We start from the raw sequence: 4,827 nt of genomic DNA, 5'->3' as shown, positions 1-4,827 counted from the left end.
TTCCTTTATGACAGAGCCTTCAGTTAGGACTGGTTCAGGTAGCTCTGAACCATTGATAGCTATGCTGCTACAGGCTTAGACTGCTGGGGGACACATTAGGTTACATGGAGCCCTTCCCTCCTCTCCTCTCCCCCTCTCTCCTCCTCTCCTCCCTGCACATTTTTGGAACTGTCATTACCACTACTTGTTGCACTTTGTAGTTTGGCCTTGGTATCTCGCAGTCTCTCTGTGTTTCCACAGATGCACCAGAGCCCCAACCGCCGCCTGCATCGCCCCCCCCCCCCCCCCTTATTCCCTACTGTCACACCGGCCTGCACTCCCCTCCCATAAACCAGTCTACCATCCAGTCCCCCATCAAGCTGGCTTGCTCTCCCTGCCTCCCCTTCCAGAAGCTTCCTTCTTCAACTGTTATTAACATTTCCATGTTTCCCACATTTTGTATTGTAAACTCTTTTCTTGTCTGAAACAACATCTACTGCACGTCTGTCCGTCCTGGTGAGGGATCCTCCTCTGTTGCTCACCCTGAGGTTTCTCAGATTTTTCCCTGTTAAAAGGGTTTTCTATGGAGTTTTTCCTCAGTCGATGTGAGGGTCTAAGGACACAGGATGTTGTTATGATGCCATGTGAAGCCCTTTGAGACAAACTGGTGGTGAAAACGGGCTCTACAAATAAACTTGCCTTGCCTTGCCTTGCCTTGTTACTGATATGTGAATGAACACAGGCTCAGTTCACAGCTCTGATGAAACCACTGATTTTGAACTACACAGTGAAGGAGTTGGTCATCAAGGTTGATGGCAGCTTATTAAGTTCTATCTTTGATCAAATAATAGAAATGTAAATGAATTCAGCATTGATTGCATTTCCCTCCTTTCTTTTGGTGCCCTCAGACTTTCTGAGAACTGGAGGAGGAACTGCTCTCTGTTCTGTGTTTGTTCTGCTCAGTGGAGGAAGGAACCAAGGACCGGAGCTCTAAGTTTTCAAATTTTTTTGTCTGCCAGAAGTGAGCTGTCTTCTGTCTCAGGGGACACAGTCGGGTGGACCGGGGCGGATGAGGACCTCCTGCTTCCTTGAATGACACACTGGCTTGGGCAACAGTGGATGAGGGTCCTGAGACCCTCAGTGAAACAGTCTGGTGAATGTTTGTGGAGGACTGCTGTGTGTTGTCTCAATGATGAAAAGCAGCACAAACATAGGAACATCATGAATATTTTCCAGCAGTCAACACTGTACAACTATTCTAGTACTCTGAGGACCTGCTACTTTCTACAGTCGTCTCTACTGTATACTTGTACTACCAGTTGTTATGAGCATCTGTGGATTTCTAAATATTCCAGCTCTCAGTTTGCAACTGTATAGTGATGAAGGGTCAGTTTAGAGCTGTCAATCAATGTTAATAATTGATATTAGCATCTGTAGATTATTTTCGGAACACAAATACTTTTACTTCATTCTGAGGATGAGCAGACGTTCAATATAATTTTAATTTCTTGGTCAAAGACTCCTACAAGTCAGAGAGGATCTGGGCTGGATTGTGAAGCTTCTGAGAGGGAAACATTCACTCTGGACTGGACTGAGAATGGAGCAGCCTCAGCTTCCTGGAGCCTGACTTGCCTCTGTGGTCTAAGGCTGTGTGGGCTGACATCACAGTGAAACTACTGAGATCACAGAGCCTTTGAGATGACAGGCTGAGTTCCTTTTTTTCCCTAAAATGAGGAAAAAGTGTTGTGTCTGTATTTGTGTTTGCTGCATCAGTTCAAAAGTGACTCTACCAGAGGGGATGTAGCTCAGTGGTAGAGCGCATGCTTTGCATGTATGAGGCCCCGGGTTCAATCCCTGGCATCTCCAGCTGGTCCTTTGGAGCCTTCATCTTATCAGCTAACTTGATCCCTAAATGTGACAACAGTTGATAACAAACTACCAGAAGAGAAACCAGTCTGTTGCATATCAAAGTATTTGGAGCTGGGTCAGTGTGACTGTAAACCTTCATAGTCAGCCTGAAGGAGCTGGTTTTATCTTTGCTTGGGCAATCCCACACACAGCTGCTCTCAGTTGCCAAATGTGTGTGTCCTCACTCCTTTATCCTCCTGCTGCCTTCAGAATACAGACACAATTCAACTTGGTAAGTTTGGTGCATAGAAGTGCTCCTGAAAAGATGTGTGTCAGCCCACAGCTGACTGTTCTTACCTGGAACCTCAGGATGAATCTGATGTTGACTTTTGGACAAATCACCTGTTCATCAGTTCAATCATCACTTCCATCCATTTTCTACTGCTTATCTTATTATAGAAAGGAGTCTGTCTGCTGTGTGACTGAGGCAGTTAATGTGAGCTGCTGCATGTCTCAGCTGTGTGTGTGTGTGTGTGGGGGGGGGGGCTGTGTGTGTGACTGGTCGGCTGCTAAGGATTATTGATGAGATCAATCATGATTGGCTCAGAGATCACGGCACAGCAGTAACCAGATGGAGACTTTTTGATTTTATTTGGGGGGGGGGCAATTTCTAAGTCAGACACATTGTCACAATTTGAAGTTTTTCCCAGTTAAAAAATAAACAAAACAAATCCAAAACATTATTTGACTTTTGATGTCTAAATTGTGTGGAAATTGTAAGTCCAACAAGCAGGAGGCCGTTTGTGCTTGGAAACTGTGGAGCACATCACCAATAACTCCTGGTTAATTTACAGTTGTTTTCTACAAAAAGTTTTAAAAATGAACTAAATGCTAAATCCCTAGTAGTCATCATTGTTTTCATATATTTTCTGTCTGTGATGCCCTTTAGACGGTTCTTTTCCTCTGAATTCATGAGGAGAGCTGCAGTGACAGAGAAAGGTATGGTACAACAGAGTACTACAGAAATACTGCATTTGTTATAAAAGAGTACTTCTTCATTTATGAACTGAATAGATTTAAAGGTTTAAGCTTCAAGGAAAATGGCTCAGCCATCCAGCAACACTTCCACTCAAACTCCTGACCTCTCCTTCATCTGTTTAATGCAACGATTCACTGTCATTATTCTGATGTAGTCAACAACTGTCAGGATCCCAGTCTTTTTCCATGATGTCCCCGTTCCCTCCTTCCCTTTTGTGGGCGTCTTTGTCTTTTTCCTAGCTAATATATAACAATACTGAAAGAGTGTCATGCAGATTTAGACCACAGGTGCAGTTTTATCAATCAAGACCTGTTGAATCAATGGAGAGTCAGATGACCTGTGACAGAGATGCATTAACAACTTCTGTCCAGAAGATGGCATCAGAGAACCATTCATCCATCCATTTTCTTCCACTTGTTCCTGATGAGGGTCCTGGGGGGGTGGAGTCTATCCCAGTGGCTTTCGAGCGAGAGGCAGGGTTCACCCTGGACAGGTCACCAGTCCATCACAGGGCCAACACATAGAGACACACAACCATTCACAGTCACAGTCAGGTGCATTTGTGGCCCCAAGATATCCTGCAACACACAGAGCAAGCCATTGTTCAGGTTTTCAAACTTACACTTTCGCCATACAATCTTGGATGGGCAGCTTACATCTTCAGCCCTGCAGCAACAGAGCCACAATGTGGTCTGCACATGTCATGTCCCCAAGAGTGTCTTCATTGTTGTCTTTGTCATTGTTGCAGCTTCCATATCCCTGCCCAGTATGTATGTCTGAAGCACATACATACGCGACCCAGGCCTCACCCTCTGCCTCTTCACCCACTGCACATAACTGCAGACAGCGAGACCACAAACAGTCAAGGCCTGGCCGTCCCGTCAATTGAACTGGACGCACCTCAAGAGAGCAACACTTACGATCTCCTTTTGCCAAGGGGGGAGTCGTACAGGTCCCGCGGGGTCACCCCGGAGTGAGCGCCAAAACCCACGACGGCCCCATCCATGCTTCGCACCGAGGAGTGCCCCTTGCACATCCTACGCCCCTCGATGGTGGCGGCCGTTTCTGGGAAGAGACGAGCGTAGGAGGCGAGGGCGTCCTTGTTTTCGGCCAGGAGCGACTCGCTGTCCCTCTCCTGCAGGTGAGCAACCAGAAGGCTGCTGGCGTAGCCCACGTCGTTGCTCAGGAGCCACTTGAACGTCTGCCCCTGGTATTTGCCAAACTGGAGCTCGCTCTCACTGAGCACCAGCTGGAAGCAACCAGGGTCACCTCCGGCCTGGAGCACACAGGTCTTCGCCTCCTCCCTCACCAGGTCGGGCTTCTTGACCTGCGTGACCTTCGCTTTCCCAGCTTGGGCCAGCCATCTCGCTGCAGGCATTGGAGCCAGGGTGAGCTCGCTGGACGTAGCTCCGTGAAATCGGAATACGGGTTTGTAATCCATTATGCAAAGAGTCACGCAAAACACCCTCTTTTAGCATGACGCCTGTAATCAAACGCACGCACGCGGGCGCGCGCACACGCACAAGCACAAACTACAGAAAATGCACTCTTTGCCACACAGCGCCTGCCTCATTCATTCCTTCAAGTATAATGAGCAATGTATATTCATCAACAGATTAAAAAAATATAGCGGAACTTTTGGCGTCCATGGCGGCGGAAAACGCCGTACTTCCGTCCCTAAGACACACAAACGGGAGCTACACGTTCGGACAGGACACCGACATAAATATGTGGTGTTTATTGCTTCAAGTAGGACGTTTGCATGGAACCCATATCAAGTCTCATATTTTCCATTCATTCATTCATTCATTCATTCAAACGGACAGTACAAAGTCCGCTTGCAGAAGCCGCAAAGCTCCAAACAGTCTCAAGAAATAACAACACCAAGTAGTCCGTCATTCGGTGTGAAAAAGTGCAAACAGTCGCAAGAAATATCAAGGATAAGACACCCACAAAGTCCG

At 47.0% G+C, this 4,827-nt stretch overlaps 1 non-coding gene across 1 annotated transcript; it reads left to right on the top strand.

Moving 5' to 3' along the window:
- The first annotated feature begins 1,773 nt into the window (after positions 1 to 1,773).
- Positions 1,774 to 1,845, top strand: trnaa-ugc (transfer RNA alanine (anticodon UGC)). Its single transcript has one exon. It is a non-coding gene; the product is annotated as a tRNA-Ala (tRNA).
- The last annotated feature ends 2,982 nt before the right edge of the window (positions 1,846 to 4,827 follow it).

Source organism: Aulostomus chinensis, chromosome 21 (assembly GCF_037954235.1).
Source record: "Aulostomus chinensis isolate RoL2024-O1b breed Wild chromosome 21, RoL_Achi_v1.0, whole genome shotgun sequence".
Taxonomy (NCBI): Eukaryota; Metazoa; Chordata; class Actinopteri; order Syngnathiformes; family Aulostomidae; genus Aulostomus; species Aulostomus chinensis.
Note: the sequence above shows the minus strand (reverse complement) of the source record. Positions and strands in the feature narration are given on the sequence as shown.